Here is a 25,151-nt window from a genome sequence, read left to right as displayed (position 1 = left end):
TTTGAGTCAAATACTTGTACATGCCTTTGGAGACCCTAGTCTATTAGACAATGGTGTAGAAAGATACCTACCAAAGCAATGCCCTCAAAATTACAAAAATGACGAATGCAAAGGGAATAGTAGTGTTGGTTCATATGCAATTGTTTAGAGTAAACAAGATTATTATGGAAACTATGATTTGTCAAAGAGTAACAATATTGTGTCAAATATGGGCATTTTGAAGTATTCATTGAGCTCCCAACAACTACAACTATGTAGTAGTAAGTCTGATATCAAATTTTAGATGATGTTGTTTGCAAAAATTTTGAAAATATTGTCATTATTTGAACTAACAAAATATCGCATATATTAATATTATGTTATTTTTGCACTTACCCATAGGAAAAAGAGAAAAAAATTGAAGGCCTTCCACAGTCATGTCCCCCTCCCAGAATGACAGAAATGGCAAATACAAGTGTTTTAGCAATTAATAGTGAATGGCAAAAGAAGCATTTTATAGAACAATCAAAATTTGATGTTGCACCTATGCCTGCCAAAAATTGCAAAAATAAAGTAGACATGTTTATGAAAGGTCAAAGTTTGTGTAGAAAAGAGTTAGAGAAATGTAAGGAATGTCAAGTACTTCTTAATGAGGTTGTTCATTTGAAAAGAAAACTTTTGGAGGTAGAGGAAAGAGTCAATGTCATTGAAAACCAAACATCTAGATTAATGTGTACAAGTGGCTAGTGAAAGATAAAGAATTTTTCAACATGTCATAATCTTTACATAGACTCTATAAAAAGCCTTTTCTATATGAAACATTGCTGCTCATTTTATCTTACTTTTATATTGTATGTTTGAGTTGAATCACTTGAAGATTGTTGTCATTCTGATAGTATTTAATTATTTATATAAAAAAACATTGTACAAGATTACTATTGCCAATTATATTAATTGATCTCATCAGTTTAGCACTTGGAATAATGATCACAAGGCATGCACATTTTTAGTATATTTAGCTTAAACAACCTCAAACAATGTCATAGTCTAGACACAATGACAATGAAAGTGGATAGTGAAATGTACATGTTTGAAATAGTCATACATTTGTTTTCAAATTTTTTACAACTCTTTCATTTTCATTTCGTAAAGTTCTTAGTTTTTGGAAAAAAAGAAAACCTAGGACAACATATTTTGTTGAATTTGATTTCAAAATGCACACAAATTTTTATAACCTTATAGTTCATGTGATTGTACTCTTTTAAATTCCAATGGAAACTCACACCTTTCTATAATTATCTATAATATAGAATCCTATTCTTTAATTAGAGCATCCATATTTAGATTGCAGACAAAATTAATGTAGCAAAAGTATTATATTGTAGTACAAATTAGTTGAGTCTAAATAAAAAACTAATAGTAAATTAAATTCCTATTAATGTAGGGTGCAAAAAAATTGGAACTCATTTATATTCCTTACTTCTTTATCTACTCTATCTACATTTGTGCAATTCAAATATCCAACTAAGATATCTACATAATCAATTAGAGTTAATAGAAAACTAAAAGTTGCAATACACCAAACCACAAAGTTTAATAATCAAACTAACAAATACTTTAGTAAACTATATCTAGAAATTGGCAATCCCCATCTCAAAAAGTAATGGAAGTGTACCCAAAAAAATGAAAATCTTGTTTAAAAGCATGTGACTTTAGCAAAACTCTTGAAGAGCATGGATTGTATAGGGTGAATGACTTCAAATGCAATGTTGGAGATTGTTTATTCGATACATTTGAATACTTACTCAAATTTGAGTATACATCAAATTAAAATTTATAATGGAATAATAGATTTCTTCATTACTTGCCTCAAAAATAGTGATGAAGAAGCTAAAAATGCATATTACCATGAATTGCATCCAAAAATTTTAAGAGGTTCACAATGTATAAGATAGAACTACTTATTTACGAAGAATGCGCCTATCTGCAAATCAGAGGAATAAATTTGCAGAACAGGCTTTATGGGGAGATATATTCTACATACATTGATTGTTAAAGTGGTTTAATAGCCATATTTGTGTTTGATCAAAAACTTATGGAAAACAATACCTAGATTTTAACCACATGCTTGATTCTATTGCATACAATATTCTATTTCATGATGCAAATTCTTTGTGTGGTCATTTTGAGCCCTTGATAACCACTTCAACCCAAAAAAAAAAAAAACATGACCTTAAAAGAATCATTAGAGAGAAGATGAAATCACAATTTAGCCAAAAAAAAAAGGAAACATCAATTTCCAATTGAGAATTTCAATCTCAATGTTGCAAGAAGTATTGATGAAAGTCAACGAAAATTAAACTTGTGTGCAATAAAGAGACTAATTAGGAGTCAACATAATAATTTGCATCACAAAATAAATGTTAGTGATAGCAATCACACTTTCCAATCTATCAAATAAAATAACATAGAAGTGCGTACAAAATCATCTATAACAATGAATAGTAAGAAAAAGTTTTTTAAAAAATATCTTAGTAATAGATAAATATTTTCTAGCAATAGAGGACACACTCAAACATCCTTGCTCATTTTGCCAACTTCTACAATTCAAGAAAGATATAAAACAAGTTAAAGAGAGGCATAAAGTTGCATACTATAATCTAACAAAATCTAACCCATCATTATCATTTGGTAACATATGTAAATTATGCAATGGTAACTTGAAAAAAAAAATAGTACCAAAATATATTGTTCCATACAACATATGGAAAAATAACCCACTAGACACTGTGACAATATTGAGTCAAGTAGACGAACGTTTGGTATCATTAAGAATTGCATTTGCACAAATTTGGGAACTAGGATACAATAAATCTCAACTTGGGCTAAAAGGTTCCATCAAAAATGTTCCTATAAACATCTACAATATTCAAAATGCTCTTCGACTATCAGTGCCAAACACTACAACAATTGTTGTGTCTCTGAAAAGATGTTTGCAATATACAAATGCTTTTCAAAAAGGGATTGTACAACCTAGTGTTATAATGAAAGCTTTACTCAATTTGAGCAACACAACACTTTACAAAATTCAAATTTTAGAAATAAATCATAACTAGATAGAAACATTAAACATCAACAATGATGATGATAACCGTGAAGATAAGAACTCTTTTGATTCTGAACCTCAAAGCGATAATGAAGTTGACAATCCAAGTGATTCTTTAATACATGGGTACACAGAATCAAGGTGTATTCATAATATAGTGGACAAAATCATTGAAATTGCTCCTACCAAAGATTATTATCCTATTGGAATTTTCAAAGACAAATATGCAAAAGAGATGAATTTTCCAACACTCTTCTTTGGAGAGCCATGAAATCATGACTTAGTGGAAAAGTTTACTTATCAAAAATTGGCACAATGGGAACTACTTCATTATCATCAATATTTTTCATTGCATACAACAAATCTTTTCTTCAAAACAATAAAAATACTAATTCAACAAGTGTTATCAACAATGTGGTTATGAATAAGAAAAGGACAATTGAAAGTAAGAAAGTTGCTCACAAAAGATGTAAAACAAAAACCAAATTTAGAAAAAAATATTAAAATCTAACATTGGATATGCAAATTTCAAAAGAATCTACATATCCCCTAATTATATGAACCAATTAAAAAAAATGCATTTTCCATGATATGACAACTTGGACCACCTATGTTCTTTCTCACTTATACTAGTGCGAAAGAGAACTGGGATCCTCTCATGACTACTCTTAAATATTTCGCACAATCTACGATAGCAAAGAATGCCTGGAAAGCACAAAAAATGAATGCAATGACATTGATAATGTATTACTCATCAGGAAAGATCCAATTACATGTGCTAGGTATCATCAACATAGAATTAATGCTTTTCAAAAACTCATATTTGTTCAAAATTCACTATTTGAAAAAGTAAAAGATTAATTTTCAGTAAAAAAATAATAAAATAGGGGAAATGAACATGATTACTTGCTTATTTGGATTGAAAATGCACCAATTTATGGAAAAGAAACAAACAATGAAATTATAAAATTTGTTAATATGCACCTAACATGCAATACTGACGACTTACACTCTCATTTGGCTAATTTTCACAAACACCATCACACTAGACAATGCAAGAAAAGTTGGAATAAAAAATGCAGATATAATTTCTTAATTCCTCCACTTCCATATACAATAGTTTTGGATCCCTTGTCTAATGAGGAATCCTTGATTGAGACATTATCTTCTACAATTACTACAACTTTGTAAAGCAAGCAATACAACAATGCCTTCACATTTGAAAACTTCCTAGATGAATTACAAATAATAGAGACTAAGTACATTATTTCATTATGATCAACAATAGCTTCCTTTAGAGGAAACCCTCTGAAATATGGAACAACAGTTTTTGTAGACAAATGCTAGAACTATGGAGAGCAAATACAGATGCACAATTTGTTTTAAATGCATATGTTGCAGCCATGTATTATAGCTCATACATGGTAAAGGCTAACAAGTCAATGACACGTGCATTCAAAAGAATATGAGATGACCATCAAAGTGAAAATATAGACACAATAAGGATGATAAGTAAACTAGGTAATGCTTTACTAAATTTGCAACAAATATCAGCACAACAAGTTGCTCATTTAGTTCTATCACTTCCCCTCAATCAAATTTCACGGAGATGTATATTCATTGATACAAGAGCAGACAATGATAGGATATTTGTATTGAAATCAGCAATAGAATTGAACCAAGAACTAGATGAATTAGAAAATGTAATAGAAAAATCCTTAATAGACTACTACAAAAATTGTCCAGAAAGTATGCACCACCTATGCTTAGCTGAGTTTGTCTCAAAATATAACAGAAGAGAAAATAAGAGAAAGAAAAAAGAAAAAGAAATTATTATATGTTTCTTTAACTACAATAGACATAGTGATTTGGAAAACTTTTATAGAGAGCAATTACTTCTTTTCATACCTTTCATAGGAAATGAAACTAGTCTAAAAAATAATTTCAAAAGTTGGGAATTGACATTTTCCTTTCATGAGGATACAATAAGACAAAAATAAATCTAAATTCTGTTACAAAATGAATTGTGCATGGGGTGATATTGATAAAGAAGCCAGTGAAATAAATATTCAAATATTGGAAAAAAAAATTACAAGAAGAATAATAATGACAGATGATGTATATGACATTCATGGTGATATTCAAGTAACAACGTGTAAGAAAATGCCAAACACAACATATTTAGGTTTTGAAATAGCAAAGCAACCACAAATACTAGATAATGTTGAATACTTTAAAATTAGACAAATTTTAAATAACGAGCAACAAGCAATAGTCAAAGATATCGTCATGAAAAAAATGAAAGACAATAAAACTCCAATTCACCTATTTCTAACTAGTGGAGTAGGAAAGGGTAAAACATTTACAGCAAAGGTGATTTATTAGGCACTTTTGTGCATATATAACAACATTGTCGATAATGACCCTGCTAAACCAAAAGGAATGCTTATAGCATATACTGGAAAAGTAGCATACAACATTGGTGGTGTCACAATACATTCAACATTCCATGTCCCTTTCAATAAATCATAATTCCTACCATTGAATAGTGACACAACAGATAAAATTTCAAAACATTACAACCAACTTAGAGTTTTATTGATAGATGAGATATCTTTAATGGGTTTGACTTTCTTGCACTAAATAGATAAATGTTTGAGAGAAATTATGTGTACACCAACTTCTTTTTTTGGAAATTTGGGCACAATCTTTTGTAGAGACTTATATCAAGCCCAACCAATACTAGACTCTATTGTACTTGATAATAGGACTACCAAAAAATAATTGGTGTCTTACAAATTTTGGAAAGAAAACTTCAAATGTTACACATTATATATGACAGTGCGTCAAAAAGATGAACATTTTATTTAAATTTTAAATAGAGTTCGCATGGAAAACCAAACTATGGATGACATAAAATTTCTCAACCAATTATGCTTGCGACCAATACCAAATGACCAAACACTCTCTTTCCTTTTCTATAGGAAAAGTGATGTAGAAGCACACAACACTAAAATTCTAACAATAATATGTGGAGAATGAATTGTTCTCAATTTCATAGATGAATATAAGGATAACATAAATGGCATAAGACTCTACCCCCATATAGCAAGTCTTCCAGTTCAAATACAAGTCAAACAAAATATGTTGGTAGAGTCATACTCTGGAAACTATAATAGTAGTGATCATTTAGTGAATGGTTCTAATGGTATCTTCAAATATTATAGAAAGCATGACAATTTTGACATTGTGTGGATCAAATTTAGTGACCCTAATGTTGGTCAGCAACAGAAAATAAAATATGCAATATACTACAACCAATTCATCAACAAAGAATGGATCCCAATTGTATGAATTACTAGACCAATCTAAGAAATCACAACGAGCAAAAAAATAACAATTAGAAAACAATTTCCAATATAGCTAGCATGTGCATGCACAATTCACAGATCTCAGGGACTGATGATGAAAGCTTTAGCATTTGATCCAACAACTATAAGACAACATGGAATAGCATATATAGCATTATCACTTACAAAATCAATACACAATTTATTTCTTGTAAATCCTTTGACCTCTAAAAATTTTCAAGTAAAGCAAAAAGTAAATATTGAAATGGAATATTTGCAATCTATAGAATGTTGGCAACTTGAAAGTGAAGCTACATGCACAAATTGTACACCGGATTTTCTCATCTACACACTAAACACATAGAGTCTATATGCTCTTGCAAATGATCGGTTCAATGACACTAAAATTATGTCCTTAGACATATTATGCTTGCAAGAACTTCACATGTGTTCATGTTCCAAAAAAATCCATTCTACAAATTTTAGTGTTCACTTCATCCATGGAATACATTAAAACAAAATATCACACCTCGGAACATACAGAAGGAATAACATTGACCATACAAAAAATGAACAATATATTCAACATTTGCAATATATATGCAAGGCCAAATACTCCCTTGATAGAGATCAAAAGCACATTAGACACTCTAACAACCAAATGGACCCAAATACAATGAACTATATTGCAGGAGATTTCAACATAGATATAACATCTACTAGCAAAAAGAAAAAGAAAAAACATTAACATCTCATATGGAACATCTTCACTTCAATTTCTTGCTAGATCATATGCATAACATGAATAAGCCACTAATTGATCACATTTGGTCAAATACAACATCAAATTTATGCTTTATCCATACAACTAAAACTTATTGGTTGGACCATTACATTTCTTCGAATACATTTACCACCAACAACTAGATACTTCATATAATCACATTAAGTTCACATAAGCACACAACATAATAACTCCTTTTGAAATTTCTTGTTTCCAAAAAAATAATGTACTACAACAAATAAAATACACAATATTACAAAATTTAAAACAAAAAAATCTTCCCACTATTCCATGCCAAACAATTTAATGAAACTAATTTTATTCATTACTGTATTAACATTAAACTTTAAAATTCAATAACTACAATCTACAAATTACAAAATATTTGCACTCACTATTATTGACACTCACTGTTATTGCCACTCACTATTATTGCCAATTTCTCCTACCCACAATTTATGCACAGGAATCAATGGACTCAAATAAAAGAGTAGGAAAGGCTACATAAATGAGGCAAGAACAATCTACAAAAAGGTAACCTCTATTTTCTTTCATGAATTCTTCAATTTCATATTCACATGGAAAATGCACTAACATACATGCCAATGTAGGACAAAATTCAAAACTATTGGTTGCATTTCTATAGAAGAGTTGAATGCAAGAAAAGGAGGTAACACATTTGAAGGAGATGTCTTAGTTGTCTACAAGGTCAACCTTGACAAAGTCAACAAAACACAAGAAGTGTTACAGGCAGATCTAACAGATCTTAAAGTAGAGATGGCAATAATAGTGAGTGTCAATGTAAACTTAGTACACTAATATAAAGACAAAATAATCCCAGGCATTGGTGTTTTTAAAAGTGGATTTGAAATTGCACCACAATCATACTATGATAGAGGTGATTGTATTGCATTCTTGTACTTAAGGAGATGAGCACTATGGAAACAATCAATGACATATGAAATGACTACAATTTCATCCCCAGCACTACAATAAGCAATCTAATAAATAGCACAAGAAACTACCCTATTGTAACAATAGGTGTATTGGTGATTGCAACACAAAAGTAAGGCAATCTCACTATTCTAAAAATAAAAATGGTAATTATGAGGAAGATAGAGCACAGTTAAGAATTAATGGCAATTATTTCTCCAATTATACTTATTTGAATTAGTAGAGTATTTATTATTGATGTAGCATAGGGTAGGAGAATCCTTAAAGGAGATGTCCTTTCCCTCAGCTATATAACCACATAACATAAACACAATAGAAAGAAGCAACAATACAAGATCTGATACCAAATTACAATAATTTATTCATAAAAGATAATTGATTACATGCAATATGCCTAGTTGTAAGGCCTTCCTGATTATGGGAAAATACAAAATAATTACAAAATTAGTTCTAAAAGATCCCTCAAGATCCAATCCAAACCTATCCCAGCTAGCCCAGATCTATAATAGCAATCTGGAAGAAACCACTGAGGAGATCTCAACTTATGCTTGCAAGCCCACCAAGCAATCTCCTTGTTTTCTAGTTGTAGCCCTATCTCTGCTCCAAATTTATCTAAGATCCAAGTGTAAGATACCTCACATTCAGAACTCTATCTACACACTCACAACTCCATTAAAATTCTACTATAAACTGCCTCACATTTGGTGCTCTATCCATAGACTTAGGAAAACTCACCCTTTAGCTGCTCCCACACTCACTCCTCCTCTGAATGAATGAATCACTCCATCATTGAATGAATGACTAAAAGACTTCACCACAACCCCTACTTATACCAATCTAAGCCACAAGTTGGCCCAAAATGCAAAAAAATAACATTAAATACTCGAAGAACCACAAGTCGGCCTCCAACAGAAATTAACTGTTTAGAAATCGATACCTGAGAAAAATCATGATATCTCCTAGATTAGATTTAATTAGAACTTGAACTTCAAATGGATGGTAGAAATTTAGGTCCTCTACAACCCTTGAAAGTTGTAAAGGCTAATTCACCAAGAATGAGTGTGCATCCATCCCAAAAGTCAAGCACAGAAAACTATCCTGCAAAACTCTAGAAATTGATACTCCAAGAGAATTTCCATATTTCACAACTTACAAAGAATTAGAACTTTTTTCTTTGGTAAAAAGAAGAACTCTAGGCCCTCTTATATCACTGAAGTGTGCATCCTCTCATTCATTACATAAAATTAGTTACATGTCCTGCAATAGGCACCTAGAAACCAGAAAACACAGTTCCAATAGCAAGGTACAAATAGCTCAAACTTCAACTCAATCCATCAAATCTCTATGAAATCATGAGGAAAGGTTACCCAATGTGTCTCCAACACATCCCTAATAATAACTCCACCAAGATCCAAGCTTGATTCTCCTACATCAAACTCCCCAGGTAAATAGAAAAGTATGTTTCATACTTTGATGCCCAAAGAAAGATCTACAACCAACATCTTTACCAAAGGCTTTCACTTCATCAAAGTCAATAGAAAAAATCTAAAAATCCACCATCTATGCTTCATCCACTAAAACATTAGAATCAAATACATATTAGCAACCCAATTATCATGCTCACACCTAAGAACAAACTAAACATAAGGCTTCATCAACAAACCCTCATCCACATCAACAACTAGTCAATCCACACCAGTAGCAAAAAACTCTGTATCAACAACAACATGTAACTCCTCAGCATCATATGCCAAACTCACAACCCTATCAATCTCATTTCTCACAACAAGATGCTCTGCAATACACAACTCATCACCAACAACAACTAGATCATCCATGACCAAGCATTCTGCAATTTCCATGTCAGATCCAATTGACTGATTATGAAAACCAATGTCTATCCCAGCATCAACAAGGTTAGGAATACCTTCAAAAAAAACCTCCAGCTACTTTGTATGTTTTGTATCATACTTCACAAACTGATCAACAAAACCAACCTCTTCCACCTTGACCTTGCTATGCCATCTTCTCTCTCAAACAAGTCTTCTAATCGACCAGACAACTCTCTTTCTAATTGGTAGACTCCAACTCCAGTAGCATACAAATTTCTTCTTCAATTCTTTTAGAAAGATTAGCATCCACCTGAGCTATTATCTCATATCCTCCTCTCCATGATATCACAGAGACTAGCAATCATCCCAAGGTCTAATCCACTTGGAGCCATCTTCCAAGATCTTTGCAAACCCTCTGCAACAAATCCTTCCCATGCTCTTTGTGAAAAAATTTAATTGTTTGCAAGTCAAATCACAACCTGCCACCTTGCACGAATAATCAAGAACCAAATCACAAGTCTAGTACCACAGATCTACAATCCACAAACTCTCTACGATCATGCCTCAACAAGATTAGTCATCCATCTTCACTTCCATCAATCCATCTGCAAGCCCTATGCAATTGCAAGCTAGAACCATGATTTTCCACCTCACTACCAAGAGATCTAGCACTCTAGAAAGAAAATAAACCACCAGATCAAAGATCAAATTAGATTTACTTCTCCAACCCAAGTCCTAGTGCAAACTACCACAACTTCAATGATCTATCTACATGCTCAGGAACAACCTTCACTCTGATACCATCTAACATAGTGTAGGGAAAGAGAATCCCCAAAGGAGATGCCATGCCCAAAAATACAGGGCAAAAACATACGTAAATTTTTATTTTATTTTTAAATTTAATTCCACTAAGTTGATAAGTTTAATTCAGTTAATACCTAGGTACATTGCAAGGCAACAATAAGTTTTCCTATCAATACCTTGACATAATGTTTAGATACAAAAATCAATGTGTAGGACTAGATTATTAAATTAAAATTTTGTTATCAAATCGATTTTGACATTTTATTTCATTATTACTTTCATTTTAAAACAATCTATTATTTTGTTAGATTGTGGTGATTGATCAGGAAAGTACTGTACATACTTCATAAATTCTTTGGGGTTACATGTAATTATTAATTATAACCCTAAACCAATTAAAATACTTGTATAAAAGGGCTTAGGGTTAGGGATTATTTCATAAGGTGTGATGCAAAATTGGTTCTTGCGACAGTATTGAGTTGTAAGGGATTACAGATTGTAATCAGGTTGTAATCACTAGATCATAAAAATATTGGACTTTCTATTTGGTGGACATAGCCTAGGGATTGGGTGAACCACATTAAATCTAGGTGCCTTGTGTTCTTTTCTGTGTGATCTATTATGTTTTGTTATTGGTTATATTTGCATGTAATTGTTATTTTTGTTTGTGGTTTAATCCTAACAAGTGGTATCAGAGCCTAGTTGTTTTTCAGTTATCCTCTGTAGGAAAGTTTCACGATTGAGTGGGAGTCTCATGATTGAGTGGGAGCAATGCCCGATGAGGGTAAGCTGAGGGTTGATAGGTTTAATGGCCAGAACTTCTAGTTATGGAAGATGCAAATGGAAGACTATCTATATCAGAAGTATTTATGGAAGTCGTTGGAAGGCAAAGCCAAGAATCAAGGATCTATGTCAAATGATGAATGGGATCTTTTGGATAGAAAGGCACTTGAATCATTCGATTATGCTTGGCACCATCAGTGGTATTTAATATTACAAAATAAAAGATGATAGAAGAATTGATGAAAACCCTAGCGACACTGTATGAAAAGCCTTCCACTTCAAACAAGGTATTTCTCATGAAGCGTTTATTTAATATGAAAATGGCAGAAGGTGCATCTATTACAGATCATTTAAATGAGTTTAATACTATTACTTGTCAGTTATCTTCTGTGGTATCAATTTTGAAGAAGAAATTAGGGCTCTCTTGATTTTGTGTTCTTTGCCTGAAAGTGGGAATGGCTTGGTAATGCCTATGAGTAATTATTTTCCTGGATCTAGTACCCTAAAATATGATCATGTGATCAGTGTTATTTTGAGTGAGGAAACTCTTAGGAAAACCTCAGGTGGATCTACATCAGGAAGTGCTTTGAATGCACAAAGTAGGGGCAAAATGACTGAGAGAGGAAGTAATTTTGGAAATCATGAGAAATCAAGAGGAAAGTCAAAAGGGAGGAGGTCTCAATTGAGAGGACCAAATGACTGCTGGTACTATGGGAAACCAGGGCACAAAAAGAAAGATTACTGGAATCAAGAGAAAAATGAAGGAGATAAATCAGATGGAGACAAGGAGGCAAATGTGGTAAGTAACAAATCTGAAGAGGATGCTTTGCTTCTGTCTTTAGAAAGTGTTGATGATTCATGGGTTTTAGATTATGGTGCTTCATTTTATGCTACACCTCATAGAGGTTATTTCATTGATTATGTCCAAGGGGATTTTGGGCTTGTTTATTTGGGAGATAATGAACGCTATTAGATTTTTGGAAAGGGAAAAATTAAGATTAAGTTGCAGAACATAAATCATTGGCTACTACATGAGGTAAGACATGTTCCAAGGCTAAGTAGGAATTTAATTTCAGCAGGGCAACTCGGTGATGAGGATTGTGTAGTTACTTTGAATGATAAAAATTGGAAGGTTTCAAAAGGTTCCCTTGTAGTAGAAAAAGGTGTGAAAGTAGGCACCCTATATCTTTGTACATGTCATATTGTTCCTTCTACTTTAATTGTTTTAGAGAAAAATGAATGTTCAGGAACAATTGTTGCAATTGAGCAGGGAGAACAAATAGTTGTTGTAGATTCTGATACGGTGTTGTGGCACAATAGACTTGGGCACATGAGGAGAAAGGCATGAAAGTACTTCATTCAAAGAAATTTTTAATAGGTCTAAAATGTATTAATATGGATTTTTGTGAAAGTTGTGTGTATGGAAAACCAAAGAGAGTGAGTTTTGCAAAGACTGGGAAGGAAAATAAAAGGGAGAAATTAGAGCTTGTGCATACTAATGTATGGGGACTAGCTCAAGTATCTTCCCTTGGTGGCTCTCATTACTATGTTACATTTATTGATGATGCAACTAGAAAAGTATGGGTTTATTTCCTTAGACAGAAATCTGATGTATTTCAAAGTTTTAAGAAATGGAAATGCTTGGTTGAAAATGAGACTGGTAAAAAATTAAAATGTCTCAAATCTGATAATGGTGGTGAGTATTCCAGTCATGAATTTGAAGATTATTTCTCCACTAATGGTAGTCATAGACAAAAAACTATTCCAAAGACTCCATAGGAAAATAGAGTGGTTGAACACATGAATAGGACTATAATGGAATGTGCAAAGAGCATGAGGTTGCATGTTGGGTTTCCCTTACACATGTGGGTGGAGGCTATCAATACTATTGTATATTTGATTAATAGAGGTCTCTCTACTCCTTTGGGTTGTGGTATTCTAGAGGAGGCATGGACTGGTAAGAAGGTGAGTTATTCTTTTCTCAAAACCTTCAATTGTGAAGCATTTTCTCACATAGATTTTGAAAATAGAACCAAGCTAGAAGCTAAGTCAAAGAAATGTATTTTTTTGGATATGGAATTAATGAGTTTGGTTATTAGGCTTTGGGATTTTGAAAATCATAAAATTGTAAGAAGGGATGTCATATTAAATGAGAAAGTGTTGTACAAAGATCTGTTGCAGCAACATGAGAAGAAAGAAGATGATTATGTAGTGTTGGATGATACTCCAAAAGCTGATGTTCTAGCCATTCCTCATGATGTGCAACAATCGCAACAACAAATACCACACACACCAATAAATGTTAGATGGTCAACAAGGCAAATTAGACCTCCACAAAGATTTTCTCCCTCTTTGTATTCTATTTTACTTACTGATGCTGGTGAACCTAAAAGTTATGATGAAGTTATGCAGGTGGATACTAAGATTCAGTGGGAGTCTGCAATGAAAGATGAAATGGACTCTTTGATGAAGAATAAGACTTGGGATTTGTGCAAATTTCCTGTAGGTAAAAAGGTTTTATAGAATAAGTGGGTTTACAAGTTAAAAGAAGAGGAAGGAGGTAAGAAAAGATTTAAAGCCAGGTTAGTTGTAAAAGGATTTGCACGGAAAAAGGGAATTGATTTTGATGAGATACTTTCTCCTATTGTTAAAATGACTTCTATCCGTACTGTTTTAAGTCTAGTGGCTATTGAAGATTTGCATTTAGAGTAGCTAGATATTAAAATAGCCTTCCTTCATGGTGATTTGGATGAAGAGATATATATGGCTCAGCCACAGGGATTTGTGGTCAAAAGTAAGGAGAACTTAGTGTGCAAATTGAAGAAAAGTCTATATGGCTTGAAGCAAGCACCTCGGTAATGGTATTTAAAATTTGACAATTTTATGCATGAGCATGGTTATAGTAGGTGTCATTCAGATCATTGTGTCTACTTTAAGAGGTTGGATGATGATAGCTACATTATTTTATGTTTATATGTTGATGATATGCTTGTATCTGGGTCTAACATGGATCACATTAAGGGGCTAAAAAGCCAATTAGAACATGCATTTGCTATGAAGGATTTGGGGGCAGAAAAAAAATCCTTGGTATGAAGATTTGAAAAGATAGGAAAAATAGAACATTGATTCTATCTCAAGCTGATTATGTTGAGAAGATGTTGCAACGTTTATCTATGGAGAATGCTAAAGTTGTCAGCACACCTTTACCTAGTCATTTGAAATTGACTAAGGAGATGTGTCCTAAGACACAAGAAGAGGAGGATAAGATGTCCAAGGTACCCTATGCTTCAGCTGTAGGAAGCTTGATGTATGCTATGGTATGTACTAGGCCAGATATTGCACATGCAGTGGGAGTTGTTAGTAGGTATATGAGTCATCTAAGAATCAAGCATTGGAATGCAGTCAAATGGATTCTCAGATATTTGAGAGAAACATCCAATAAGTGTTTACACTTTGGGGGCTCTACTACTGATTTACAGGGCTATGTTGACTCATATTTGGTGGGGGATATTAATACCAAGTAGAGTACTATAGTTTACATCTTTACTGTTGGTGGAGCAGTCGTGAGCTGGGTTTCTAGGTTAAAAAAGATTAATGCTTTATCCACTACAGAAGAAAAGTATGTAGCTGCTACAAATGTAGCTAAGGAGATTATATGGCTTCAATTCTTCTTGCAAGAATTGGGACATCCTCATAAGGATAATTATTTGTTCACAGATAGCCAGAGTGTCATTCATCTTGCAAAGAATTCAGCTCTGCATTCAAAGACCAAACACATACAATTGCAGTACCATTTCATTCGATCAATTTTGGAGGATAAACAGTTAAAGTTGGAGAAGATACATACCAATGACAATCCAACAAATATGCTAACAAAGGTAGTAACAAGGGAGAAGTTGAACTCCTCTTCAGCTTTAGTTGGTCTTCTAAGCTGATTATGAATAAAAGAACAGTATAGTCCAGGGTGGTTTGATCCAGTGGGAGCCCCATGTGGTAGCGGTATTGCTATAGGATCAATCTCCAAGTGGGAGATTGTTTTTTAGTGTGGAGCCTAATCATCCCTCAAGTGGGAGATTGTTAGATTATGGTGACTAATCGGGAAAGTACTGTACATACTTCATAAATTCTTTGGGGTTCAAAAAAAAAATTGGGCCCTATTTTATCAGAATTTTGGGCCAACATGTAATTATTAATTATAACCCTAAAGTAGTTAAAATACTTGTATGAAAGGGCTTAGGGTTAGGGATTGTTTCATAAGGTGTGATGTGAAATTGGTTCTTGCGGTGGTATTGAGTTGTAAGGGATTACGGATTGTAATCAGGTTGTAGTCACTAGATCATAAAAATATTGGACTTGTTGTTTGGTGGATGTAGCCTAGGGATTGGGTGAACCACGTTAAATCTTGGTGCCTTGTATTTTTTTCTGTGTGATCTATTATTTTCTGTTATTGGTTATATTTGCATGTAATTGTTACTTCTATCTATGGTTTAATCCTAACATATTTTTCATTTATTTTTCAATAACCCCTACAAAAACCAACTAATAAAACATTCTATTTTAATCCAATTATTTGCTTAACATTTTAAGTCTAAAAGTAAACTCTTTTCATAACTAATCTATTTAATTAATTAAAATAAAATAAATATCTAACATTCACTTAAACAAAATATTAAACTAATAACGAACTAACTTATCTAAATATAATCTAACATTTCGTTATTCTAACTAATATCTACTAAAATAACTAATAAACAAAAACATGATATTTAAAAATTACTTAAAACTAACACTAACTAAAACTAAAATATACTAACTTCAATTTAAAACAATAAAATCTTTTAACATTAAAAATATACTAAAACTTAAAACATATTAATTTTATTATTTAAAAAAATTAAAAATTAAAACTAATTAATATTTAAAACTACAACCAATACTTAAAACACATATTAACTAACTTAACATTAAACATATTTTAAAAAACTAACTAACTAAACAAAATAATAAATAAAATTAAATACTAATATCTAACATATACTAATATTTAAAAGACATACTAATTTAATTTTAAAACTTTATGAAAAAAGCCACTAACCTAACCCCACTAACATTCTAACTACTTAACTATCCTAACCACCCACCCCACTAATATTATAATCCCCATTTCCCACCAAATTTCCCTTAACCTTTTTCCCCCCACGTCTCCCAAGATAAAAACATAGGCCAAAAAAATTCACCATGGAGGATGTACGTGGCTAGAGGAAGGCCAAAAAGTTGAAAACAAACAGGAGTTTGAAAGCTTAAGACAACTTGTCTTATCAAATATGCCCCTTCAATATCATTTGCCAAGCAATAAATATATCAAACATGTCATAGGGATACCTGATCCCCAAATCATATTTGCTGGTAAGAACAAATCGCATGGAGTGGGGAAAAATTGAAGATTCAATCCCAGGTCAAATCACTTAAAGGCCAAAAGTTATCTTGGTACAAATATATTGACTAGGTTTTAGACATCATTTTTCCCCTTAGTTCAAAACTGACGCCTAGGAAAGTAAGGTAGGAGGAGTTGAGAGTAAAAGTAAAGTAGTTGGTTTTAGGATATTATTAGGATATTTAGAAGTATTTTCTTTTCTCTTTTTTTTTAATTTAATTTTTTTGTGATTTAATATATTTAAACAAATGATTTTTCAAGAGAATTTTAAAAAGAATATTCCCTATTACCTCAAGGGATTAAATTTTGTTCCCATAAAAAATCCAGAGCTATTTACCTCAAGGGAACACATTTTTTTAAGGTCTTTTTTTCTTGACTAAGTATGAAATATTTAATTTATTTATTAGACAAGGGGTTTTTTTTTTTCTAAATGGGTTTATAACTTAGAGTTCAATAGTTTGTTTTCACAATAATGTAAGATTAATTTTATCTCCTAATAAGCACAAAAATTGAATTGATGTTCCAACCATATCAATTTTTCCTTAACATGATTGAACTCAAAATTGCATAAATTGCATGTCACCACTTTATCTATTTTTCAATACACACATGCATAAATTGAAATACTATAAGACTCAAATGCAAGAATATTACTCAATATCTTTTTCTATTAAACCACCTGATTCAAAGGCTCCGCTGAGAAAGAACCAGTAAGAAAACCTGACATCATTGCCACTTCAACAAAAAGTTTAAATGTACATTTTTACACTGGATATTATGCCAAGGGAAAACTCCCAACATATTTGAAATCTAATACAATTCTAAATTTCCTTCCTGGTCCTTAATAAGGGATCTGTTATGAACTCTGCAATACATCATGATGATCATGGAGAGAATGAAAATTGACTAGAAGACAACCAATCATAACATGAAGACAAAATCAAATATTCACTCCCATCTTGGTTTGCACAACAGGTTCAACATTGAACTAGACTAGGGAGAAGGTGGATTTCTCTAACAAGAAACGTCAGACACAACACCAAAATAGGTGCCCTTTCGGGGCTAAAAGCTCAAGAACTTTCATTCTTCCATTTCTTAATTTCCAAAACTCATACACATGGTTTGAGATGATGAGTAGGGGCTTGTAACACCCTAACCTCTCTCCCTCTTCTCGTCTTGAGAAGAGACTCTACACTGTCAGAGTCTAACTAAAGACCTCCTCCCGTACATGGCCACTTCTGCCCTATCTGAGGGTGAGCAATGCCAATACAACCCATACAATCCCTTCAAAATTTAAAGCATAAAAACAAAGGAACACATTTAAGAAAACCTGTTTCAATCCCTCCCAACATAATCAACATACACACCAACATACATATGCAATAAAACTGAAACATGAAACACAACATGAACAAAATGAGGTGAAGTATTCCTACCTTCAAAATTGGGTTATGGAAAATGAAAAAATTTGAGATGAGCATTCCCTTCCTTCTCCTTCTCCTTCAATCTTGAATTCCACTCTAAAATTAGTGGTTGGGTGAACACTCAAACCCTCTCAAAATTTGCCTCTAAATAAGATCCTAAACTCAACCGCTCAAAAAGGCAATAACTCCCCCACTTGCCTAAACTTCTAGAGGCTTCTAACTCAACTAGACATAAGGCTAACCTCAAGGTGGAGTTAAATTTATCCAACTCATGATGAAACACTCAATTTTCGCAATAAAGCAAAAATGGGATTTTTTAGTGACCATAAAAGTCAACAAAAGGGGCTAGGGGGGTGGAAAACGCCCCCAACCCATACCCATACCCCTTGGGTACTTAGATTTCATGATTTTAGGCCTTTAGGATTAATTACGGAACTATCAAAAGCTAGGACAATTTTAGGACTTTCTAACAACCTTCAAAATGTAGATTACTCACTAATTTTGATTAGGTAATTAACCTCGATTACTAATTGATTAGGAAAAAGGTCACTAACCTAGTCTGACTTAGATCTTTAGGTTACTTGATTAACCCTAACTTTCAAGCTGGAATGCATATACAATTCACAAGTGTGAAGCAACACTGAAAAAACACTGTTACAAAACATTAACACTTAAAGATTACAAAATGATACCTTCATTCAAATCACAATACAAATAAAATACAAACAACAGGGTTTGCATCTTTCATCAGATTTAACCCTAGTTTCTACAAATTATACATAGGGTTCAATTTTGTTTCTTCGTTAGATTTTTTTGCTAAAATATCCTGCACACTCATTGCACACATCAGTAGCTCAAGAAAATCACATGCATATATATATATATATATATATATATATATATATATATATTATATATATATATAACTCATCAGGATAAACCACACAAATTAAAACATCCCTCTTTTAAAAAAATTAGTTGTTTATCTCGTTCTACTCATTTTCTCAATCAATAAAATTGCATAATCAAAGTGTTAATTATACATTCATTTACTTCATCAATATACATGTTCATAAAGCATTAAATGACATAATCAAATATCTAAAAGTAAAACATCACACAAAATAAGATAACATAATTATGTTCAGTGTATCTGATAGTGTTTCGACATATCGAGTCATGAGTATCAAAATAATAATGTATCAACTATGCTATGATGGGTCAGGGTGAGGCCTCACAGGAGATATCCTAGCCCCCAACTATATAACTACACAATGGAAACACAACAGCAAGAAGCAACAATACAAGATCTAATACCAAATTATAATAATTTATTCATAAAAGATAACTTATTGCATGCAATATGCCCAGTTGTAAGGCCTTCCTGGTTATGGTCATATACAAAGCAATTACAAAATTATTTCTACAAGATCTCTCAAGATCCAATCCAAACCTATCCTAGCTAGCCCAAATCTATAACAGCAATTTGGAAGAAACCACCAAGGAAATCTCAACTTGTGCTTACAAGCCCACCAAGTAATCTCCTTGTTTTCCAGCCATAGTCCCAGCTCTGCTCCAACTTTATCCAAGATCCAAGTGTAAAATACCTCACATTTGGTACTTTTTTCACACACTCACAACTCCATTACAATCCTACTATAAATTGCCTCACATTCGGCACTTTGTCCATAGACTCAGGAAAACTCACCCTTTAGCTGCTCCTGCACTCACTCCTCCTCTGAATGAATGAATTCCTCCATCATTGAATTAATGACTAAAAGACTTCACCAAAACCCATACTTATACCAATATAAGCCACAAGTTGGCCCAGAATGCCAAAAGCTAACATTAAACACTTGAACAGCCACAAGTCGGCCTATAACTATCTAGAAATCAATACTCGAGAAAAATTGTGATATCTCCTAACTCTAATTGAATTAGAACTCATGATTTAAAATAAGGGTAGTACTTTAGGTCCTTTAAAACCCCTTAAAGGTGATAAGGCTGATTCACCAAGAACAAGTGTGCATCCATCCCAAAAGTCAAGCATAGAAAATTGTCACACAAAACTGCTAGAAATTGATACTCAAGGAGAATTGTCATATCTCCCCACTTAAAAAGAATTAGAACTTGCACCTTTGACACAATGAATTACTATAGGCCCTCTTCAATCCCTGAAGTGAACATCCTCTCATTCATTGTACAAAAGTTATATGTCCTACAATAGGCACCTAGAAACTAGAAAACACAGTTCCAACAGCAAGGTACAAATAGCTCAAAATTCAACTCAATCCATCCAATCTCTATGAAATCATGAGGAAAGGTTCCCCAATGTGTCTCCAACACATACCTACACATAACTCCACCAAAATCCAAGCTCAATGCTTCTTCATCAATTATGCAAATATTCCATGCAATATTTTGAACTCTATCTGTATATTTTATGTAGCTAGAAATCCATCCAAATTTTATTTAGCACTACATCTTAACAAAAGAATATCTTGCCTAAAATGAAACACCAACATTTATTTTTAGAACTGTTGTAACAAAGAAAGACAAAAATAAACACTTTGTATGGGTGATGCAGGAGCATCCTGGGTGTAAGAGAAATCATGCATAACCCAAAATAATTTTCTTGTCAATCTTTTCTATGTTAATAAGGACTAGTAGACAAGGTGGTTACTATTTATGGGAACTTCCTATTTTTAGTAATTTTTTCATATGAGCTCAAAATGTTCTCATTTTCTACAATAAGGTTCATTTTAGAGTTATTAACTTACCATAAAAATCTCATTTCTCCAGCTTAAGTATCAAAGAAGTTATTACAGATTTTTGGTGGAAAATTTTGTAGAAAAACCTTTAGACTTATCATTGGAGGCCTTAGAGTGCCTAGATGAGGTTTGAAAATTTGATAGAAGAGTGCTTGCATGGTTCCAAGCTTGTAGATTAGGAGCTGGCATTTCTAAAAGTGGTTATGATAGCCAATCAGAGCAATAGTTCAAGAGTTATGACCTTTCAAAGTTGGGCTATCAAAATTTCTAAAATAATTTGTCAAAAATGTATTTAGCTAACTCTATAATGATTGTTAGGGTCTGTCAGCCCTAGGTATTAAGTTTGAGCATCTAGAACCTTCCCGAGCAGCATAAAATTTCCTATTTAAGAAAGGCCTAAACATTGTCTAAAACAACTCTGGGTGATAGTTCGCATTACTATAATAAAGACACATGTGTGGGTTAGCATATTTGACTTATGAATTCTATAATTTTACATTTGAACCACAAATAAGAAGTCCATATTTTGTTCTTGCATTTGCTATTGTTTTTCTTTGTTTGTATTATGAGTTTATCATATTAAGGGGAGCACCCTTCATCAATAGGCCTGTCCACACTTATTTGCAAGTTAAATGACAAAATGACATTGCAAATATTACATGAGATAATGTAGAAAACTAGAGAGGTAATATAAATCCATTGTTAAAATGTAAACAATTGTTTCTATTAAATGTAATTGATTTTTAGAGCATGCACTTCCCAATGGGTAAATGGGAAATTGAAGATTGCAAATCCATTCTCTAGCCCATTTGCTGCATTTTGTCCATACTTCCAACACAAATTTGAAGGATATGGAATCCTCAACAAAGAAATTGCACACTGTATTGGATGCAAGCAAGATGTCAACTATGTGCACAAGTTACACCTAAAGACATTTCTTTTTAGTGAAAATAAATAGCCAATCCAATGCTTCATTGACAACACAATAATTGACCAATTAATCTCATGTCTCTATAGCATCAAGTATGATGAATATATATAGTATAAATCCAATATTGTATTCACACTTAGAGAGCTTTGCATTGAAGGAACTTTCACACTAACCCAAGCCAATGCAATTATGCATGTTAATCTACTTCAAACCACTCAAACAAGTCAAAAAGAAAGCTAAAAAATAATTTAAAGGAAGCATTAAAAATAGAAATTATTGGAAAAATGTTTCATATATCAGTAACAAATGTGTAACCTAATTCTTTTGCTAATATTGTAGCCTAAAGAAGAATAAATAAACTACCGACTACTTTATCAAAAGAAGCTTTGGTAAAAAATGTTTTGAAGCCTCATAAACTAGATTGCTATATTGCAGATATGCTTAGAGACAATATTCTACTAATAGCTTAGGTTAAATACTATATCATGCATTACTATAACTATGTATCTTATTTTCAGACATATTTTTAAATGGTTACTCGGGGTTCACTTCTTTGTAACCCTCTATAGCATCAAACCTATAAAATTAGTTTATATGGTATGAAGTAGATTAAAAAATGAGATAACTATTTGTTGTCGTCATATGTGATATATATGCATAAATTTTATTATTCTTATGCACATGAATGAATATAATAGAAATGCTTCTTTGTTAACTTTAGATACACATCAGTAATGGGAAAGAAGAAAGAAAAAAATCATTGACATCCTATTGGAGAAATTGCAATAGCTAACACATCTCCACCATAAGCTTAAAGATGTAAATATAAATAATTGTTTAGAAAATAGCAGTTACAGACCAAACAAAGATTCTTACAATGAGGTAAGCTTGAGATAGGAAATATAATTACAATAATATATGACTTTATAATTCTAAATTTTAGAAAAGTTTTTCAAATTGAAAATCTCTCACATCTCTATTATTTTATTTTATAATGTGTAATTGGTTCTAGCCACTTATTACTGAGTTCGATGATTTGTTTTCTGCTTTGATATAAAACTAAGTATGCTAAGATCTCATTTTGATGTTATCCATGTCTTCATTGATGTTCATAACTCTATTGTGTGATATTACTACTCTTGTCACTTGAATATATGAGAAGGTCCAACGTACAAAAAAAATTGTTCAAATAAATCAATCAAAGAGTTTTCATCTTCTATGAGAAGGGGATAGTCAAAAGCACAAGGTTGATGAACCAGTCCCAATCCTTACTTTCCTTGGGAAAAATTGCCATAGTTTCTAGAGTATAAAATAGCCTTCCAAACTACATGAACATTCTTCGCTTGTGAAAAGATGGGATCAGATTTTACAAACACTACCACTTGAAGCCTTTCCCATGAGGTGCTCCTAGGTTGAGATGTAAAACATAGTTGCTTCCCAGATGTTAAAAATCCTACAATGTTCTCCTCAATCTACTAAAGTGTAGTACACAGTGACAGAATTCTTGAAATAAGTTTTAGCACTAAAATTTTTGAGTAGCTATATTCTTATTACAAGATTCTATACATGGCAAAAACTTTGTCCTATTGACAGTGCATATGAATCCTAAATTAAATAAGAAGGATTTAAATTTTGTTTTCTTGCAAAACATGTTTTCAAAAGAAAGTACAAAATGTAAAAAAATAATTAAGCTATGTTTGGTTGAAAAAAAAAACTACAAGGAAACCAAAATGCATAGAGAAAAGAGATTACCTAAGTCACAGAAGACAAGCTATACTTGTGATAAAATTCACAAGTAAAGCAATAATGGTTCCAAGAATTAATGCTTTGCCTTTTTTCAATCCACTAGTTCCTCAAACCAAATCAAGTCCTCTTAAGAAACTATTAAGATAAGCATCTAAAATTTATCTAGTAGACTACATAATCCATCAGTACAACATAACTGACAAATTAGCATAATTCTTACAACATGGATTCATAATGGGCCTTCTTATAGCTAAATGGCAATAGTAGCATTCGTAGCATATTAATAGTTATCAAAAAAGGATTGGTTTCAGTCTATGGCCACTATTCTACAGGGCTTCCAATCTGAAGTAGATGACTGGATAATGAAAAGAGGATATGGTGGTATGTGACATATACCAGCAAGCTTTGGTAGAACTGAAAATGGAGTTTCCTAAGAAATTTAGCCTTCTGTGACAATAGTATTTTCAATAACATAGGTTTATAAATCTTGTGTTCTATAAACAAAGAATCTTGAATGATAAAGATTTATAGATCTCATTTGGAAAATAATTCTAGATAAAATAGAATAAGATTATTTCCATCGATTAATTTAGCTTCTAGTACAAATACAACAAAATCAATCTACTAAAATAGCTTCAAAATAAAATTGAATATAATTCTAGTATGAGCAGAACAAAAAATTTGATACTTATATTATATTCTCTACTATATTTATTCCATCATATTAACCTAATCAAAATTTCCCATATTACTATGATCAACATTTCCATCATATTACTCTTACATATATTCTATCATATTACTCTGATCCTTACTCTGTCATAGTCCTCTAATAAAATTTCTCATAAGCCTCTAATAAAAATTTCTACAATTGGTTAACCCTAGTGCTCTCACATGACATAAGAATTAATTTTTCATTCTATGATAAAAAAAGCTTTAGAGACCAAAAATATCCATTAAATATGTTCATCTGGCTCATGCAAAGAGTGTATGCTCTAGTAGACCAAAGCCTTTAATGAACTCATGGTGGAACCTACTACACCTGTACCAAAAATAAATAACTTTGTATGGAACTAAACTATCAAATCATGTCTTCTATTCATTATTCCATTCCATGATTTCGGTGTTCATCTAAAAGAACTTGGAGAAACTCGAAAGCTTGAATTAATGCTTTATAACATCTAAATAAGCATAATCTTTCATGGATATGTGGAAACCACCATGCTAAGTAGGGTCTAATTTTCTTTATAGCT

Source organism: Cupressus sempervirens, chromosome 10 (genome assembly GCF_028749045.1).
Source record: "Cupressus sempervirens isolate cs-2001-9-10 chromosome 10, ASM2874904v1, whole genome shotgun sequence".
NCBI lineage: Eukaryota > Viridiplantae > Streptophyta > Pinopsida > Cupressales > Cupressaceae > Cupressus > Cupressus sempervirens.
Note: the sequence above shows the minus strand (reverse complement) of the source record.